Source organism: Polypterus senegalus, unplaced genomic scaffold (assembly GCF_016835505.1).
Source record: "Polypterus senegalus isolate Bchr_013 unplaced genomic scaffold, ASM1683550v1 scaffold_1900, whole genome shotgun sequence".
NCBI classification, from domain to species: Eukaryota; Metazoa; Chordata; class Cladistia; order Polypteriformes; family Polypteridae; genus Polypterus; species Polypterus senegalus.
This window is the reverse complement of record NW_024381990.1, coordinates 7,826-15,650: the sequence shown is the minus strand read 5'-3', so window position 1 is coordinate 15,650 and position 7,825 is coordinate 7,826.

The window sequence follows — 7,825 nt, the reverse complement described above, 5'->3', positions numbered from 1 at the left end:
ATTCAGAAGCCCTTCACTTTTGCACGCTTTATTGTGCTGAGATTTAATTTTAAATGGATCATTTTTTATTTTGACCATTTATCTACATTAATTAACCCATAATGACATGAAAATATGTTTTCACAAAGCTTTACAAAATGATTACAAATCAAAGCTGAAACCTCTCATAGCTGGAAGTATTCCAACCTTTAATTGTGGTACCCCAAGTTGTACTCAAACGCATCCTGTTTGCTTTAATCCTCCTTGAGATGTTTCTAGAACTTAACGGGAGTCCACCTGCAACAAACTGAATTGATCGGTCATCATTAAGAGAGGACCACGTCTAGCTTTGTATAGAAGGTCCCACAATTCACACTGCAAGTCAGGTTAAAAGCCAAACCATGAAGTTCAAGGAACTCTCTGTAGATGTCTCTGATCAAATTGTGATGAGGCCACAGATCAGGGCCAAGGAATCCACCATTTCCAAAGCTCTGAGTGTTCCCAGGAACTCAGTGGCCTCCAGAATTGTGAAATAGAAGAAGTTTGGAAATCACCAGGACTCTCCTGAGAGTTGACAGACTGGCCAAACTGATTAAATGGACAAGATGGGTCTTGGTCAGAGAGGTGACCAAGTACCCAATGGCCACTCTGGCAGAGCTTCAAAAATCCTCTGCTGAGATTGGAGAAGAACCTATTGGAAGGATGGCCATTTCAGCAGGATTCCATCATTTAGGCATTTATTATGGTGGAGTGGCCAGGCGGAAGCCACTTTTGAACAAGAGGCATACAGTCTGACACCTTGCTTGAAGTTCACCAAACAGCATTTAAGGGACTCTGAGAGCAGAAGATGAAAAATTAAACTCTTTGATTGATACTCCAAGCACTACGTCTGGTGAAGACCAGGCACTGTTCATCATCTGCCTAATTCCATCGCAGCAGTGAAGCAATGGTGGTTGACAGTATTGTGCTATGGTGACAGGGAGACTGGTCAGGACTGAAGTTAGGATGAATGCAGCCAACTCCAGAGAGGTCCTTGAAGACACCCTGCTCCAGAGTGCCCACCACCTCATACTGGTGGGATGACAATGACCTGAACGAAGCATACAGCCAAAACAATGCTGGAATGGCTTCAGGACAAGTCTGTGGGTGTCATTGAGTGACCCAAGCTTAAACCCCATGTGGAGAGACCTGAAGATGGCAGCTTACAGACTCTTCTCATTCAATCTAACAGAGCTTGAGAGGATCTGCCAATAAGAAGGCAATAAAGTGCCCAAATCCAGGTGTGCAAAGCTTGTGGAGTCTTACCCAAGATGACGATAAACGTAATTGCTGCCAAAGGGTCTTTCACAAAATATTGGATCGAGAGCCTGAATATTTTTGAATGAGAGATTTGTTTTGATTTTTAATAAAGTGATGAAACTTTCTGAAAATATATTTTCACTTCCATTAGTGAGTGTTGATTGATAGGCAAAAACGGCCAATTTATCAATTTAAAATTAAGACTACAACACAATAAAGTGCAAAAATGAAGGGGTCAGAATACTTTCAGAATCCACTGTACATGCCATAGAAATCTGTGAATATCCGACGCAAATGTGTCTTTGGAGTTTGAAAGCATGGAATTCGATTTGATTTTTTTTTAAATCCATATTTACATAGAAAACGTGTTTTTTTTTAAATTGCTGAATGCAACATTGTCATTTTTATTTAAAGTGGTGTATAGAAGATGTAATTCCGTTAATTAATAACAGAATTAATAAAACTATGAGCACTACATTCATAAATCCTCCGTATAAATGTAATATACGGACCATAAACAAAAACAAGTGGAAGAGCACTAACAGTGGTGCGTTCCGATAATGATCTGCTGTCCTCCGTTACAGTAAGGAGCAGTAACAGCCCCCCTAATGGCTTCACGCTCGCCTGAGCAGACCGTGCGTACTGGAGCTCCATGCTTGCGCGTGTCCACATCTTCAAGTTTGTAAACACAAGTGAGGTCCTCCCACGTGTGACTCGCACACAGAAGGCCCAGCCACGGCGAGGTGGCTTCATTGAGTTGGCAAGTGTCGGATGGGACGCGCCCCCGCCCAATGCGCGTAGCCCTTCTGCCATTGGACGCCCCTCCTCCAACGTGCCTTCAAGCCGGAGCTGTGTATCAATGTCCATTCATTGACCGGGGTGTCAGGGAGGCAAACAATACCCGAGTAAAAATCTCGCTTGCCTCCCGCTAGGAGGATCACAGAAGAGAATAGAGAAAGACAGGGATTTCTGAAAGTAGACGGAGAAGCCTTCAAAGGAGCGAGACCTCTCTCGCCGGCGTTCTGGCGTTATAGGAAAATTATTAAAAAGAAAAAATAAATAACAAACAAACCTGCAATTATGTTGTAGTGACAATATTTAGAGTAAATATTTTAAGTTTAGAACCATTTAAATGCCAGATTTGTAGATCCACTGGCCATCGTCTAACTCCATTTGAAAGGAATATTCTATGATTTTGTGGAACGTCAGAGGGATTTAATTCAGAAAAGGAGAGCCTGCCTGTCGTTGGGGAAGCGCATTGGGCTCAGTCATGTTTTGATATGGTTATCGATGCTGATAGCGGCTGGACGGCAGGTAACATCCTTTTTCAATCTCATTATCTCTGCCCGATTGTTCGCGATTAGTGTGTCCAAGTAAAACTTCCAGGATGGGGCGGATGCATTGTTAACATTTGACCATCACTTTAAACATCTCTTCGTTGGGCTTTCTGGGAGTGATGCGAAAATGCCGGGTGGTTTGTTTATAAATTTGAAGGTTCTGAACTTTAACCCCTTTTGGTAAAAGACGGATTGCGGATTTTACTGCTGGCCTAAAGCTCTAAATCGTTTCTTCATCCCCTTCAACACGGGCACCCGGGAGAGGTTTCATGGGCCCCAGCGGAGATGTCAGCTGAAGCGCTCGTTTAACAAAGTGCACGGCGAGTCTTGTTGCAGGCAAGCGCTGTTATTTAACTTGTCATATTGGGCAATTTGTATAGCAGGACAGCATCTGCCACCGAGTTTCTACTAATCGTATATTATTTATACATGGCGATCTTAATTACTTGCTAGTTCCGGTCCACCTAAGTAACGATTTCGGCACCGGCCTTGCACTTGGCACTACTCTCTGTAACTGATGCAGAAGATCGAGGCTCAGGTCTTAGTGTTTACCAACAAGCATTTGTGTGAAAGCTTAAAGCTGCTTAGACCGAAGTGGTATTATGGGGTTGTTGTGTATGCGTGAGAAATTGACAACCAGATGCAAAACCGATTACTAATCTAATGGTACATTGAAGCTGAAGTTCATAACGCTGGACTAGATGTACAACACTTGAGAAATCGTAAACGCTTTCTATAATGTCATTCATTTGATATTTAAGTATACCTGAATAGTTCTTTGCTATGGACCGGGGGACTTTTGGCTACTATCTATTGTTTTGTGTTTAACAAAGCATACTACAATATCCACTACTTTGTTTTAATGATGCTAAAGTTAACACAATCGCTAAGTTCTAGTGCAGCATTTAGCCAGTAAACGTTAAGACAACAACCTTGACTTTCCACTTGTTAATTAGGCTACTGCTCATTCACACGGGGGGAGAAAATAAGACCACCGTCACAATTTCAGCCCTGTCTTTTGGATCGATTCTCAAGCACCCAAGTTATTTGGAAAAATCTTTTTGGTCAGGTTATGAAAACTTAAATCCAATAGATAAAATGAAACGTCAAAAGCGCTGCACGATTCCAAACAGTGGTCACAACTCATTGACCGAGTAGCATTACGGAAAAAAAAAGGCATTGATTTCTATAGGATAAATATCATTTATCACCCAGTAACCAAACAAAATTTTTTATATAAACGTTACAACAAAAGGTACCAATGAAACTCAAAACCGGAAACATACTGAACAGCTAACCAAAATGCATAACTTTTTTTTCTTTGTAGGTTAATAAATCAGAAATCAGAGATTTGGCGAGTCAAATTAAAACTCCATGAGGTTTATTTGGGGCTCGTCTTTTCCACTTATAGAGAGACTTAATGAGTAATCGTAAAGTGGTTCCGACGATTTTGTTGTAGTTTATTTTATTTATTGAGAGGTTTTCCATAACTATATTCTAAGCTAACTTTTAATAGATCGGGGTTTTTAGTTTTAATCGACTTTTAAATTTAGTTGAGCTAAAAGTATATGAAGTATTCAGATGTGAAACTGCCCGCACCTCACGTCAGATGCCTGCAGGATTTGTGCGGATAGGCGTTGTCTTAAATGGATGGAAGATATACGAAAACTCGTTTATACGTATACGAAGATTTCCTTTGATGCACCTCCGGTTCCTTTAACAGTTTAAATACAATTCCGTTTCCAAGCTGAGGTTGGAGATCAAACGACCCTATTTTCCGAAGATTACAAGCGCTTATTGGTACTTGGATTTGTTGCCTTGATGAGATTTGTTTTCGAGGAATTTTATTAAGTCTTTGTAGTCGATAATGAAGCACAAGTCGAACCTGGCATGGCGAGTTCCGAGGCCAACGGAGTCGAACTGGGTGCTTTTGAAAGTTTTACATGTCCAGTGGCTTACCAAATCGCTTTTTAATAATCGCAAAGAGTTAGACATTGCCCAAAATCAAATATCAGTGGAGTTAATAACCCCATAGACGACATTTTTGATATTGAGCAATATTCGTGTTTTTTTTTTTAATAAACCACTTTAAAACTGAAGAAGATCGATGTATTTGAGGATCTCTGTATTTTTAAAGCATTCCTATCAGTGTTATAGTGCCTTAACTTTATAGTCTTTGACATCACGTTAATTAATAGCGCGAGCAGATCACGACATTACACGCCGCGATTCATTTTCAAATGGGAGATTAGCATGTGCTGCGGATGGGTTACGCGCCTAATCTGTGGTAACAGGCGTGTCTAATTAGCTCTGATTAAACCCTAATTAAGTGGGCGATTGGATTTCATAACTTGTACACTGCATCACGGAGTTTCGACATAAACCCTAATTATAGCAGCCCATCAATACCATTCCCAATATTATGGACCTGTCCTCCCCAACCTGCTGCAGCTTTTGGCAAAACGAATTGAAAATACATTTCTGCAGACATATAAGCTTTGCCTGCACTTTTAGAATTAGACAGTTGTTATCTGCTTTAGCATCTGCAGCTGAATATAGTGTATCGTTGAATATTTGCTTTGCTGTTTGAGCATCGGAGTGAATGTTTCTTCCATTGTGGCCGAATTGGTCTCATGGCTTGAGTGGTGGGATGGTGCTGAAAATCAGAGGTTATGCAGATTCATGAGGTTAATGGAGAACAAAAGATGAGGCAACCAGTGTACATTTAAACAATGACTTCCTATTAGCCACTGGAGGACTGAATAAATTAGGATTTAATGTGTAATTGGACCCCGACCCAGTAAATTAATACCTCTGTTTCATTGAATGGAAGTATTTGAGACAAGTTTCTGTATAGAGGAACCATTTCATCAGACATACATTTTTTAAGAATGAAGTATTTTAGCATTATAGTTTTTCACTTTGCTTGGTGATACAGTATTTAAACATTTTAAAAATATTTATTCAAATATTTTTACAAGCTGTTGGAAGTAGGGTACTGAGGGTGCCATTGCCATAACACCCTCAGTTTGGCAAACTGCTGCACTAATGCTGTGGCATCGGAAGTTATTTTTAAAGTTGTGTATTTTACTATTTTCTTGGTTATCATGGTGCCAGTGTGTTCTGCATAAGTGACAACACTTATTGTTCTATCTATCTATCTATCTATCTATCTATCACATCATCTATCTATCTATCTTATACTGTATAGTGCATATCTATCTATCTATCTATCATTATCTATCTATCTATCTATCTATCTATCTATCTATCTATCTATCTATCTATTCTATATAGTGAATTTCTGTTTATCTATCTATCTATCTATCTATCTATCTATCTATCTATCTGTCTTATATAGTGAATTTCTGTTTATCTATCTATCTATCTATCTATCTATCTATCTATCTATCTATCTATCTATCTGTCTATGTGAATTTCTGTTTATCATCTATCATCTATCTATCCATCTATCTATCTATCTGTCTATCTATCTATCTATCTATCTGTCTTATATAGTGAATTTCTGTTTATCTATCATTATCTATCTATCTATCTATCTATCTATCTATCTTATCTATCTATCTATCTATCTATCTATCTTATACTGTATAGTGCATTTCATCTATCTATCTATCTATCTATCTATCTATCTATCTATCTATCTATCTATCTATCTATCTCATAGTTAACTATTTCTTTTATCCATCTCTTTTTTGGCACATGAAAGGATTTTTTTCCAGAGCCAATTTTCTGTCTACCTATATTTTACATCACAACAATAAGATTTTATTTTGCAGATGATAAATAAAAGCTTCACAAATAATAAGAAACCGCACAATTTCATATATTTGATCTTGAACCTATTTATTCGTTTTGCAGGTTTGTGAGGGTGCAACCTTTCTGCACCCAAAAAAGCAAGCCAACCATGGACAGGATGCCATTTGGTGACAGGTCCTCATCTATCATCCATACATTCTCACTCCTTTATTCCACAAAAAGAATGACAGGAGCTGGGAACCCCAGCCATAAGCAATCTTGATGAGACAACAGCACAGACAGTCACAGTCTCATGCTGCACCACTTTTATTTCCCAGATGCCTGGCATACATTTAAATTTAAAAAAAAGTAGAAGACTTTGCTGGAGGTCTTCATTTGGATTTTATATGTGTATTGCCCTGGAATGAATGAAAGTGTTTGTGTGTATTGATTCCTGTCTTCGGTCGGCCCTGGATCTTTGATAAGTAAATGGATGGACAGATGGAAGAGACACTCTCCTCATAGTGTACAAGAATTGTTTCCGGGCCCTTGAGGCCAATCCATTTTACTTTCTGTTCACCTCCTTGAGCTGCTTTGGGCTTCATTTTGCTCGATGGATTGCACAGAGTCTACTCAACCGCATTCAAAGCTCCTTCGAGATATACAAAGCTACAGTGGATGGCTGACTGGTTTCTTCTTTATGTATTTCGCCACTTCAGGTGTTCAATTGACTTCTCTGGTTTTTTTTGAAAAATGTCTTTTTTTATAAGGGCTTAAACTAAATGCTCCTTTTTGTTTTTTCCAAAGTTGTCCCTCTCTTAACAAATGTGGTTGAAAGTGGCCTCTTTCTACCTTCCATGTCCAAAGCAGCTTTTTATAACTTCATAAGACTTGAAATCTAATTCAGCCTGGAGCTGAAAACAAAAACATATAAAGATAACAGCATCAGCACTATATTGGTAATTTTCAGAAATAAAATGGGGGGGCGTGCCAGTCTGACCCCCATTTATAATAAGAAGCATTTCATGTTTGAAGAAAAAGAAAGAACTCCCATAAGGCCACGTTAAAAAATATAAGCGTAATATAAACGCATCAATAGATGATGAACTGTTTCATGATAATAGTTATATTTTGGGGGGACACACATTAGTCTTTGGTTCTTTAGAATTGGAATTGTTTATGGCTAACATTATTGGGATGTCCATCCTGGGATTTGTCCCAATGCTCCTGGGAAGGGCCCCTGGTTTCCAGGGTTGAGGAAGTAGATGTACTGATGCGATGTGATTCACTTAACGCTTTTCTGAAAGGCCCTGTTCAAGTGCGGGGGGGTGAACTTCGCAGACCTGTGTGTTTTTCTCTTTGATGGCTGCTCACTTTCGGTGTTGGGGAAGGGCCCTTTATTGAAGTGCAATATTCGGTGTCCGGGATGAAATCATCAGCTGGTCATTGAA